Raw genomic sequence first — 13,869 nt, 5'->3', positions numbered from 1 at the left:
TTAGCTCAGAGCCGGTCTTCCTCAGCAAAAAGAGGAGGATTGGCATGGATGTTAGCTCAGGGCTGATCTTTCTCACAAAAAAATAAAATAAATAAATAAATAAATAAATAAATACAAGCAAGTGTTTTTAAAAAAAAGGCAAGCCAATTGCAAAGAGGAGTCAAAAGTTGGAGACGTGACTAGTAAGTGTTAGAAACAAGTATCAGCCTGCTCTCTCTCTCTCTCTTTCTCTCTCTCCACCTGTGACAGCGTCCCAAAGGCAGCCCTCTGTTGAGAGCTGGGCAGTCAGTATTGGTGGGTAGGGCTAGCAGCTAAAACTCCAATAGAAATTTTCTCTTTCTGGAAGATAAACAGAGGACAAAGGATCTCTTCAGTCTGAAGAGTGAGGGGGGATCCACACGAAAATGTATGTGCAGCTTCAGGAAATACACTGATGAACGCATAGTACAGATTTGATGGAGCAGCCTGAACTCAACCCTGAGTTCATTTCCAAGTAATTCTCATTCAGCTGTGGTTTTGTGAGCATCCCTTGCAACATTCGTTGTGCTGAGGAGGCAGTGTGTCAGAGAAAAGCATAAAGTTGCTATTCAATGGCATCTCAACATCTCCTAGTGTATACTGGTCTTTTATTTTTAAGAACTGAATTCTAGGAATCACTAGGAGAAGCAGAGAGTGTTGACTTGACTCCCTGCTCTGACTTTCCTCCTTTGGGTCTCCGTTCTCTCCCGTTAATTCTGCTGTAGTATAGCTGTAGGGACAAGGAACAATGGCTCTTTGCATCTTCTTCCTGTCTTTTGGTAGTAGTTGCACTTCTGCCTAACACTGTTGACCTCTCGGTTCCATCTGTGCTGCTGATGTCCAAAAGCTAACAATAGTGAGGGGGCTGGATTTGCTGGATTTGCAGAGACTCTTCAAAGACTTCTTGTCCATGCAGATACCTGTTGCGAGGGATCCGGCAAGCTGCATCTTCATCCTCCATAGCATCCCTAGAGCGTGCCCCACCTCACACCAGAGGCTCTAGGTGCAGCACTTTCCCCTCTAGTGATGGTCCTCTTGAAAAACTGAAAAAGCATTTTGTGGTGTGGGTACCTCCCACAGATTCTTCTCAATCCACATGAACTCATGTAATTTTACCACATCAAATGAGAAAAACATTGCTTGCTGCCATACCTAAACTTATCTCCTTTATTCTATATAACTTCTGTTATGTATACAGCTTAGAGATATTCAGATGAGAGATAAATAACAAACTGTGACTTAGGGAGAGAGTGAGATGGAAGAGGGGAGGAAAAGATTCTGATTCCCTGACAAGATCCCTTCTCTGTCTCTGGTTGCCTTTATACAGATGAGAGAGTGAGTGCAGATGGTGAGAAGCCATTCAGTTTCTCCTGGAGTGGCCACGCTTTGTAAACATCCTGGGGTCACTGACAGTCTTTGAAATGAGAAAGTGAAGCATGTCTTTCTTTTATATTTTATCTGTGAGCTAACTACGTACCTGTTTCTGCACTATCCTTTAGCAAGAAAAATTGAGAATGGTTACTAAGTAAGGAAAACAAACCGTATATCTCAAGTTTTTGGATACAAATAAACACTTCCACTACCAAATTGCATAGGTGAACGAAACCTAAATTCACCATGGTCTGAAGTAAAACAGACTTAAAATAGAGAAGAATGAGTTTTCACTCATAAAATGTAACAGAAACTTATTAACGTATTTTAACATTTTAATGACTGCTTTTGATATTGAATTTTGAAGATATTGACTGAAGAAACAAAAGCAAGTAGATTGGACTGATTTTACCCTGTTAGGTGCACTTTCTAGAGATCCTGGGGTTCTTTAGATGACTCAGTTTTCTAGTGTAAACTGTACGCAAATTTGGTGCCTGAATGACATTGAACACACAGAAATCACATAGTATTTGAAGATATTGGGATTCAAAGACACTGAATTCTGGAGCCAGGAGGATTCAGAAATGCTGAATATATTTTAACAAGTTAATTGAAAAATATTGCCTAATTATATTCTCTGAGAGATACTAGAATGCATTTCCTTCACCAAGACTTTAAGGACGAGATTTGCAAGAGAAGCACAGGTCTCAAAAAATGTACCCATGAGTGATGTAGCAAGGAGTTCCAATTGAAATGGACACTCTAATTTAATTGTGGCAGGATGGATTATAAACATCAGAGTCCAGATATGAGAAACACAGAAAAGTTTTAAAAAGAAGCCAAGTTGATGTGATTAACATGAAGCTGCAAGGACGGGCACAGTAACCCAATATCCAGGAATAGTCTAACCTTGGAAATCTCTGGGAGAATTTAATTAATTGTGACTCCATAGGAAAGAAAGTCTTAGGCCACCCTGTAAGGAATTATTTGCTTTATATATCAAAGTAACAGCTATATTAATTTTATTGTTATGAGTATTATTATATTTCATTATATGATATAGTTAACAAAGGCCTGAAGATATATTACATTACAGAGTCACAATGCCTCCCTCAATTCATGGATCTGAGTCATGGCATATTTCCAAGTCCTGAAATGAAGAGAAATAACTGTGCTCAAAAGTCATGTGTTCTTATTGTGATCCTTTCTTCAAAGCTTCTCCAAAATGACCAGTGAGCTTGCATTCATTTATCTGCCTAATTAAGCTTGGAGAAAGAAAAAATATACAGAATTGTTGAGAATTATTGGATGCTGGGTCTAACCTAGCTTTAATCCTTGGGGATCCAGCACTGCACTGTGGTCTGCTGGTGTGAGTGGAGCTTACAAGTCTCAAGGATAAATGGAGTTTACATGAGTGCTACACGTGGCACAGGTGAACTCAAGTGGAGTTCACGTGGAGACGTGGTCACTTTTCCAGATCCTGAGTTCATGGTTAAAATTGATATACTCTCAATTGGCAAAAACTATAACGTTTCCTAACCTGTGGATAAGATTTATATTTAAGGAAGGGTCAAATGGTAGTTTTGATGTTACCCTTCTTTCAAAAACCATTAACTAATAGCCATTTGTCATTCCTAAAAGAATTGCTCAAGTATTCAACCATCAGAGTGACTTGAAAGATTGATTCCTGCCATGCCTCTTTTTAATCCTGTAGTAGGTCCAATGGAAAAGTCTGATAGTTTTGGAAAAATGACCTGTGTTTATCATAAGTTTAATCAAGTTTTGACCCTAATTGGAGCATTTGTCAGAGAAAACAATGTTTCATCAAGTTATTTTCCTTTCCTTCTGAGCACATAGAAAGATCGATTTGCCTCCTTCCCTTGTATCCAGGCTGGATCATGCAGCTGAGTTCTGGTCAACTGTGGGAAGAAATGAAACATAATAGATTTAGGCCTGAATGTAAAACAGCTGTTATGATCTCTCACCCTCTTTTCTCTGCTTGCAGGGCTGGAAGTAAAGTACTCCAAAACTGTGGGGCCATGTGATGGAAGAACTCCAGATCTCTGAGTATGTCAATTGAAATATAGCCACTCAAGAAATGCACCAAACTAGGATTACCCACATTGGATTATGTGTGGATAAGAAGTAAATCTTTATCGGGTAAAGCCAGGGGATTGGAGCATGTTTGTGATATTAGCTTATGCTGACTCACGCAGAGCTACTTCTCCTTCCTCATTATAGTCACTCAGTTCATCTCCTAGTGACTTTTTTGCTGCTATCAATTTTTCACTCTATTCATACTGAAGACAGCAAATGTGAGAAGTTTATAGTCTCCCGTCCGAGACATTTCCATCTTGCCTCAGAGTTACATCAGCACTCTGGATTGTTATGTACAATATAAACATCAAGGAACTTGGCCATCTTACAGTTTTAACAGGACATCACACTAGTCCACTGTATTGATGAAATCATGCTGCTAGTTCCTATAGATTGGGAGATAATAGATATCTTATATGTCTTGGAAAGACACAGAGCTTTCGGAAGGTAGGGATAAACCTTACATGTGCATGTACACACACACACACAAACTCTGAGACCTGCCACCTAAGTGGAGTTTCTCATCCTGCAGTGTTGTGGAATTTCCAGAAAGTGCCACTGAATTGAAAGAGCATTTTCTACAGTTGTGGATCTAAATTATTATATGTGGCACAGTTGACGGAGTCCTCAGATATTGTAGAAAGTATATACACACTTTGGCTGCCTTGTTTTACCTTAGTTATCAGTTAAATAAAAAATACATTAACTTTTAGTGCAGCCTAACATGAGGGAAGACTCACCAGCTGCTTTTGACCACAGGGCTAGTGGATTTGCCTCTTGATCTTCTAGGCCTGGCAGCCACGGTAAGGAGACCCCAAATTAGAGGACAGCCTCATCACTTGTGTGCTTTCTGCATAGTAAATCTTCAGGAATTTTTCTCCCCACCTTCAATGCTGCTTCAGTTGGCCTGCTATGGTGACAGTGGCTCAGATTATTCTACCAGTCTTTTCAAAGTACTGGTTTCATCTAGAACTTATATTTATTTCAATGTGAGTCTACATTACAACTGCAGGGGAATATATACAGGGAAAACTAGCACATGGAACGTTGCCTCACAGCTGCCTCTCCTTTTCCTTACTGCCAGCCTCCAAATGGTGTAACTGTGTTCCAGGGAATGGGAATCCGTATAAAATAGCACATTTTTGTTGCATGGTTTATTCCAAAGACCACATTATCGTCCGTTGGCTTTGAAAATACTAATGAAGCTTGTCATAACTTCCTCGTTTTATTTTTTTCAGAGCACATATCAGTGTCTACAAAATATCTAGGTTTTGGTCGTTCACTTATTCAATATCTGCTTTCCCCAGATGGAAAATAAACACATCTTGAACAGGGTCCTGATCTATCTTTCTCGCCATTTTACTCATTGTCCCTAGAAAAATGCTTACCGTATGGTAGGGGACAATTAATATTTGCTGAATGAATATTAGCTAGTCTTCTGTGTTTCTGGTTAATATTCTTCTGATTTGGCTGCGTGGGAAGAAATATTCTCTAATTTAAATGCTGTTGAGTAATTTTCCTTACTTTTCATATCTTTTTTTTCTTTAATTCTTCCTTCCCTCTTTCCTTCACATCTCTCCTGTACATCCAGTACTGACACGAAACTGTCACTTACCTGTAGAGTATACTAATCATCATCCATTCTAATTGAACATCACCCAAGATATACTGGTTTTTAAACAGTTGTTACTATTACTGTTAAAAACCTTCTTCCTATGCATATCCAATCCCTTTTACTATGTATTCAGTACATGGAGGTTTGCATAGGCAGCTCAGAATTAACATATTCTAGCAGAACACATCACAGTTCTCCCCATTACCTCATTTGGCTTACATTCTTAAATAACAGCACCACAGAATTCCACTCTTTCCAACTCCCTCACACCCAAACAGTACTGTATATTCTATCTTCTTAAACACTTCTCTTTACTGCCCCCAACCCCCCAACCATCGCTTCCTCAATAGTTTAGGCACAGATTCCTCCCTACCTGAAATATTGTAATAATATTCTGACCAGTTTCCCTGCTCACCATCCTACAGATCTCTAGACAAGCATTTCCCAATTGAATTTTCCAGAACTATGGTCCTAGAAAATGGTCTAAAAGATACATATCAGTATATTAAAGACTCTGAGTGAACTACCGTGGTGAGGAATCTGTATACAATAGTATTAAACAATGGGTACTCTCTAACCAGACTGTCTGTGTTCAAGTTTTAGCACGTCCCAGTACATAAAACAATGTCTGGCACATAATATGTACTCAATATATATTTGTGGAATTGGAATAGAATCAAATTAATGGATAAATATCATGGGAATGCTAGTCAACACTCTTAAGTCTCATTTTCTAATCTTTACAAATCAGCTAGCAGTGTGTAGAGCTGCATTTGCAGCAACTAAGCAAGAATGAAGTGGTGCAAGAGTTGGATTATGTCATGTAAAACATCATTCTGGAAGCAGGTACCCCGAGGTTTGATGTAGCTGCATCGTCATGAATACAAACTCCTTCTAGTTTCCTTCTTTTCTGTCTAAAACATATATGACATCTTATTTTTGATGAGATCTGGGTGCATCTTTTGGCATCTCATCTATGTCCCGGGAAGAAAGATGCTCACATGTCTATGGGTCAACTGAGTGATTCTCATCTGAGCTAGGCTCTGCTGAACTCAGACTGGCCCATGTCTTCTGAGGCCTGGATGATCTGGCTCACTGTCAGCTCTGGTGGTGAGGGGTGAGGGTGGTGACTGGGCCACATATATCTTATTATCCAGCAGGCTAGCCTGGACTTGTTCACAAGGCAGGAGGCGGCATGATTCTAAGAGCAGCAAGAGAGCAAGACCCAACGTGCAAGTCATTTTCACATCTTGGCTTGCGCAACTTTGCTAGTGTCCTTTAGCCTAATCAAGTCATAGTGTCAAGCCCAGAGTTGATGTAGAAAGATGTTACCAGGCAGCACAGCTACGGGGAGGCAAGAACAGACTTGGACCATTGCAATTCCAAGCAATTCCACACAATGACCAGCTGTGTCTGCCTCAAGGTAACCCACATGTTTGTTGGGGGAAATAAGTAAGATTACTCAAATAAAATGTATATCACAGTGTCTTAAACATTGTTGACATTCTATCAAACTTATTATATTTAAGCACTTTAAACCAGTTTTTCCTGAACTTACTTGGTAATGGAAATTTTTTTAACATAACCTATGTTATTCTGTGAAACTATTGTTATATGGAAAGATATATCTGGCAGCATGCTACTCTGAGCTCTTCTCCACGCTTCTGCTAGCATCGCCTCTCCAGATAGAAGTCTGATCCTGCCATTCTCGCCATTCAATCCTTCAATGACTTCCTGTGGTCACTTTATAAAGAACAAACTGGGAGCTTAGCATGGAGGGACCTCTGTCATCTTAGCCATAACTATGTTTTCAATACATTAACTACCTGAGATGTGAACAATTCTGAAATCAGTATTTTTTTAATTTAAAATTTGAAACATCTTATAGATATTAACAATCAGAATAATATCTGCTTCTTCTTTGCTAATCCTCAGGAAACTGGATAATGCTCTTTCTGTATAAGTATCCCTGATATATTAACATCACAATATGACATATACTAGTGATATGAGATCTACATCGATAAATGTGCTTTTTTAAAATTGATGTCATAATAGTTTATAACATTGTGAAATTTTTGTTGTACATTATTGTTTCTCAGTCACCATATAAATGAGTCCCTTTACCCCTTGTGCCCACCCTCCAATCCCTTCTCCCTGGTAACCACCAAACTGTTCTCTCTGTCTGTGTATTAGTTTATCTTCCACATATGAGCGAAATCATACAGTGCTTGTCTTTTGCTGTCTGGCTTATTTTACTTAACATAATACCCTCCAGGTCCATCCATGTTGTTCCAAATGGGACGATTTTGTCTTGTTATGGCTCAGTAGTATTCCGTTGTATATATATACCACATTTTCTTTATTCAATCATCAGTTGATGGAGACTTGGGTTGCTTCCACTTCTTGGTTATAGTGAATAATGCTATAATGAACATAGGGGTGCATAAGCCTCTTTGGATTGTTGATTTCAGGTTCTTTGGATAAATGCCCAGTAGTGGGATAGCTGGATCATAAGGTATTTCTATTTTTAATTCTTTGAGGAATCTCCATACTGTTTTCCATAGAGGCTGCACCAGTTTGCATTCCCACCAGGTGTGAGTGAGGGCTCCGTTTTCTCCACAACCTCTCCAACATTTCTTATTTTTTGTCTTGGTGATTATAGCCATTCTAATGGGTGTAAGATGATATCTTAATGTAGCTTTGATTGGCATTTCCATGATGATTAGTGATGTTGAGCATCTTTTCGCGTGCCTATATGCCACCTTTTCTTTGCCTAATTGGTCTGGCCAGAACCTCCAGTACTGTGGTGAATAAAAGTGGAGAGAGTGGGCACACTTGTCTTGTCCCTGTTTTCAGAGGGATGGCTTTCAGTTTTTCCCCATTGAGTATGATGTTGGCTGTGAGTTTATCATATATGGCCTATATTATGTTGAGGCACTTTCCTTCTATACCCATCTTATTGACAGTTTTTATCATAAATGGCTGCTGAATCTTGTCAAACGCTTTCTCTGCATCTATTGAGATTATCATGTGATTTTTATTCTCTTTATTTTGTTAGTGTGGTGTATCACATTGATTGATTTGTGGGTCTTGAAGCAACCCTGCATCCTTGGAATAAATCTCACTTGATAGTGGTGTATGATCCTTTTAATGTATTGTTATATTCAATTTGCTAATATTTTGTTGAGGATTTTTGCATGTATGTTCAACAGTGATATTGGCCTGTAATTTTACTTTTTGTGTTGTCTTTGTCTGGTTTTGGTATCAGGGTGATGTTGGATTCATAGAATAAGTTAGGAAGTTTCCTTTCTTCTTCAATATTTTGGAATGGTTTGAGATGGATAGATATTAAATCTTTGAATGTTTGATCGAATTCACCAGAGAAGTCATCTGGTCCTGGGCTTTTGTTTTTTGATTACTCTTTCAATCTCTTTACTTGTGATTGTTCTATTCAGATTCTCTATTTCTTCTTGATTCAGTTTTGGGAGGTTGTATGATTCTAAGAATTTATCCATTTCTTCTAGGTTGTCCAATTTGTTGGCATATAGCTTTTCATAGTATTCTCCCATAATCCTTTGTATTATAATTTGTAATTTCTTTCACTTCTGATTTTATTTATTTGAGTCTTCTCTCTTTTTTTCTTAGTGAATCTGGCTAAGGGTTTGTCAATTTTGTTTATCTTCTCAAATAATCAGCTCTTACATTCATCGATCCTTTCTTTTTTTTTTTTTTTTTGGTCTCTATTTCATTTATTTCTGCTCTGATTATTATCATTTCCTATTATCATTTCCTTCTTTCTACTGACTTCGGGCTTTGTTCTTCTTTTTCCAGTTCTTTCAGGAATAGTGTAAGACTGCTTATTTGAGTTTTTTCTTGTTCTTGAGGTGGGCCTTTGTTGCTGTAAATTTCTCTCTTAGTACCACTTAGTACAACTTTTGCTGCATCCCATAAGATGTTGTGTTTTCATTTTCATTTATCTCCAGGTATTTTTTGATTTCTCCTTTGATTTCTTCATTGATCCAATGGTTGTTCAGTAGCATGTTGTTCAGTCTCTACATATTTGTGATTTTCCTAGGTTTTTTCTTGTAGTTGATTTCTATTTTCATATGATTGTGGTCAGAAAAAATGCTTGATATGATTTCAGTCTTCTTAATTTTATTGAGGCTTGCTTTATTTCCCAACATATGGTCTTTCTTTGAGAATCTCCTATGTGCACTTGAGAAGAATGCGTATTCTGCTGTTTTTGGATGGAATGTTCTATATATATCTATCAGGTCCACCTGGTCTAGTGTTTCATTTAAGTCCACTGTTTCCTTTTTGAGTTTCTGTCTGGGTGATCTGTCTATTGATGTGTGTGGGATATTGAGGTCCCTGACTGTTACTGTGTTGCTGTCAATTTCTCCCTTTAGGTCTGTTAATAGTTGCTTTATATACTTTGGTGCTCTTGTGTTAGATACATATTTATTAATAAGTGTTATGTCTTCTTGTTGGAAGGTACCTTTTATCATTATACCCTGCCCCTCTTTGTCTCTCATTATCTTTTTTATCTTGAAGTGTATTTTGTTGGGTATAAGTATGACTATATCTGCTTGCTTTTGCTTGCCATTTGCTTGGAATATCATGTTTCATCCCTTCACTCTGAGCCTATGTTTGTCTTTAGAGCTGAGATGTGTTTCCCAGAGGGAGCATATTGTTGATTTTTGTTTAATAATCCATCTTACCACTCTATGTTTTTTGATTGGTGAATTCAATCCATTTACATTTAGAATGATTATTGATACATGAGGCCTTAATGTTGCTATTTTATTGCTTATTTTCCAGTTCTTCTTCATTTCCTTTGTTTCTCATCCCATGTGTTTCAGATTACCAATTCAATTTGGTAGTTCTGCATGATTATTTTCTTAGTTTTCTCTTTATTTATCATATGTGTCTCTGTTCTGATTATTAATTTAGTGGTTACCATGAGGTGTGTATAAAAAAACTCGTAGATGAGATAGTTCATTTTCTGATGGTCTCTTATTTCCTTAGACTAAGTTGATTCCATCCCTTTGCTCTTCCCCTTCTAAGTCATTACCATAATAACTTATTCCATCTTGTGTTGTGAGTTTGTGGTTAATGTGATGAGGTTATAATTATTTTTGGTGTTTTCCTTCCCTTTATCTTCAATGTTATAATTAAGTGTTTGCTAATCTGTTCTGATAGAGAGCCACAATTGTTCTGATTTTGTCTACCTATTTTTCTCCTTGCTCAAAGCTTTGTATCCCCTTTCTATTTTTTTTTTCAGGCATGAAAGCTTTCTTGAGCATTTCTTGTAGTGGGGGTCTTGTGGCAATGAACTCTCTTAGCTTTTGTTTATCTGGGAAATTTTTTATTTCTCCATCATATCTGAGGGATATTTTCACTGCATAGAGTATTCTTGGCTGAAAATTTTTGTCTTTCAGAATTTTGAAAATATCATTCCACTCTCTCCCAGCACATAAGGTTTCTGCTGAGAAATCTGCTGTGAGCCTATAGGAGTTCTTTTGTATGTTATTATTATTTTTTTTTGTCTTGTTGCCCTTAATATTTTTTCTTTGTCCTTGACTTTTGCCAGCTTTACTATTATATGCCTTGGAGAGGGCCTATTTATGTTGATATAGTTAGGAGATCTATTGGCTTCATTCACTTGTATTTCCAGCTCCTTCCCCAGGTTTGGGAAGTTCTCTTATTTCTTTGAACTTTTTGGGGAGTTCTATTAGTTCTTTGAACAAGCTCTCTGCTCCTTTCTCCCTCCCTTCTCCCTCTGGAATACCTATAATCCTTATGTTGCATTTTCTAATTGAATCAGATATTTCTCAGAGAACTTCTTCATTTCTTTTTAGTCTTATTTATCTCTTCTCCTCCATGTGGAGCATTTCTGCATTCCTATCTTCTATATTGCTAATTCTTTCCTCCATATTGTCAGCTCTGTTCTTTAAAGATTCCAGAATTTTCTTTATCTCCTCTATTGTCTTTTTCATCACCAACTTTTCTGATTCGTTTTTCTTTATAGTTTCAATCTCTTTTGTGAAGAAGTTCCTGATTTCATTGCGCTTTCTATATAATATTTTCTTTTAACTCATTGAGCTTTTTTATGATAGGTATTTTGAATTATCTGTCATTTAGATTATTAATTTCTGTGCCTTCAGGATTTATTTCTGGTGCTTTCGTTTTCCTACTGGTCTGGATATATAATATATTTTTGCATACCGTTTGACGGCATGGGTTTGTTTTTCCTCGTAGTGATAGTATCTGGTTGCAGCTTCCATCTGCTGCCATTGGGTGGGGTCAAGAGTTGTTTATTCTGAGTCTGCTGTGATCTGCAGTTGCTGTGGCTGACTGGCTGAGCTGAAGCACCAGGCAGGGTGCTTTCTTTTGCCTGTCTGATCTTGGGGGCTTCTCACTCTTCCCTTGCTATCTGCTCTCCTAGGGTGCTAGCTTGATGAAGACACCCCCGCAACAGTTCAGTCACCTCCGTATGGGGACTTTCCCATGGGCTGTGAGGCAACTTGGAGAGTGATGGTTTTCCCGCCGAAGGCTACCCTTTCTCCTCTCTCTCTGCGAGCCATGTGGTCCTGGTCCTGGGGTCACTGCCATTGGGGATGGAGAGGAGTTCTCCTTACTTTCTCCCACTTCATCCTGGGGTTCCAGCATGTCCACCTTCATATGTAAGGCTGCTTGAGTCTCTCAGACACCTTTATGTTGTGTGAACACCCTCTGTTGGTATATGGATGTCCTTATTGTTGTATCTTAGGGAGGGAGAGTCTAAGGGGAGAGCTCACTCTACCATGATGCTGACATCACCTGGAGCAAGTTATTTTGACCTCACTTTGCCTCCATTTCTTCATATTTCTAGAAGCTGCTTTGTCCAGGACGAGTGTCCCCCAGCCTGCTGTCCTGGCAGCTTGACACCAGGTTCCAAGTACATTATCTGACTGGAGCCTCACAGCTACCCTAGAGGATGGGTGGGCTGTGCTCATGATACAACGAGGCACTCCTGGGCCAGGGCTTGTCCTGGCTTGTTTGAGAGTTGGTGACCAACCTCCTGAGAGAGGCCACCACACTGAGTGACCAGACCCCTGAAGGCCCTCAGCCAGCCCAAAAGTGCACTCAGATTTGAGGATATCTGTCCCTAAGGATAAATGTATTTTTATTTTTAATTGAAGTATATATTAATGCCTTTGAATCTATGACATATGTGTTATTTATAAACTCTATAATGTCATTAGTCATCCTAATTAAGTGGGCAATATTTTGAAAAACAAGTACCATGAACTAATTTCACATGGGCCAAGAATCTCCAAATTATAAAAACCAATTTTCTTTAGTCCATTGAAAACAATACCATATACAGATATATATATCATCAGTAGTACACCTGATTAAATCTTTTTAAATGTATTTTAATTGATTATATAATTTATATAGGTGACTGGGCACTATTTTGATTGAATTTTTACATTTTCTTTCACAGTATTTTTAATTAAGTGACTATCTTTTTTCTAGAAGCACAAACACAGCATTCATGGAATGGTTTTTTGTACAAATGTTGAACACATTCCACACTCAACACTCTCTCTCATACCATTTAAAGGTAAAAAATAACACCAGGAAAATGTACATGTATCTATGCCAAGTGAGATAAACATAAAATCTAGGACTATAGCATAACTGAAATAAAATAGAAATTTTGACATTATCACAAAGAAAATTATTCTTATATCTATAACTGTAAAAATTAACATAGCTACATGAAACACTTTAAATCATTTCAAAATTAAACATTATGTTTACTATATAATCCTCAATTTTTAGATATATGGTCATATATTATAACCAAAGCAAGCACACATTCAGAAAAAGTGGGCTTAGTTGATATTTGATGGTATTTTTGGCTAGGTGCAGAAAACTGGAGTTCCTTCTGAATATCCCTCTGCCTCATCTCTGAAGCTAAACTATTTTAAATATTTAGTTTCAGTTCCAAAAATTCCTTTCACCACCCTAAATGAATCTAATAACGTCCCGCTCCAGACTTGCTAAGAATGTCTAAATTGGTATCAACTTTAGTCATCCACCCCCCTCCACACATGTACATACACACACTGTATATATATGTTAATTATGACAACCTGAGTTATCTTTATAGCAAGCATTTCAGAATAATATTGATTCTTTGCTTAAGCCTACTCGATGGCATTAATTTGGATCTTACTAAAAAAATCCATGACATAGTGTTGGAATTAATAAGGTAGATTAACCACTATTCAATAACAAACACACATACACACAGCTTTTGGTGGTTTAACACAGTAGAAATTTACTTATCATGCTCATAACTGGGTCCAATGAGGGCCCAGAAGGTTGATACTGGCAAGAAGAGGAAGAACACTTCTCACTGACATTTGGGGAAACAGGCTGCAGGTGGCTCTTTCATCTTTAATACACATCAGTAGGCATTGGAATCTAGGCTGCAGATGTAAAAAGAACATGGAGAATGAAGCGTGACATTTGATGCCCAGTCGTGGAAGTAGCACACATCATTGCCATCCTCCCACCCCCACCCCATATTTCACTGGACAGAACTCAATCACATGGTCACACATAACTGCAAGTGATCCTGGGAAATACAGTTAAATGTGTTCTCAAATGATGACATGGTTGGGGTGAACAGCTAACATGTTTCTGCCAAAGACCTGCGTACCTGGCCTTGTCTATTTCTCCTGCATCAACTCACATCCTCTCCCTCT

At 38.0% G+C, this 13,869-nt stretch overlaps 1 long non-coding RNA gene across 2 annotated transcripts in view; it reads right to left on the bottom strand.

Annotated features, from left to right (window-relative positions):
* Positions 1-13,869, bottom strand: part of LOC147915745 (uncharacterized) — a 145,763-nt gene that overhangs the window by 24,673 nt on the left and 107,221 nt on the right. Inside the window, exon 4 of one of the 2 annotated variants that reach the window (XR_015554176.1) lies at positions 13,404-13,590. The exons of the other annotated variant lie outside the window; for it this stretch is intronic. This is a non-coding gene — a long non-coding RNA (uncharacterized LOC147915745). Of the gene's footprint in view, positions 1-13,403; positions 13,591-13,869 lie in introns of those variants that run through there. 2 annotated transcript variants of the gene reach the window in all.

Source organism: Ceratotherium simum, chromosome 13, assembly GCF_057802395.1.
Source record: "Ceratotherium simum simum isolate JZ-2026a chromosome 13, ASM5780239v1, whole genome shotgun sequence".
Lineage (NCBI taxonomy): Eukaryota > Metazoa > Chordata > Mammalia > Perissodactyla > Rhinocerotidae > Ceratotherium > Ceratotherium simum.
Note: the sequence above shows the minus strand (reverse complement) of the source record. Positions and strands in the feature narration are given on the sequence as shown.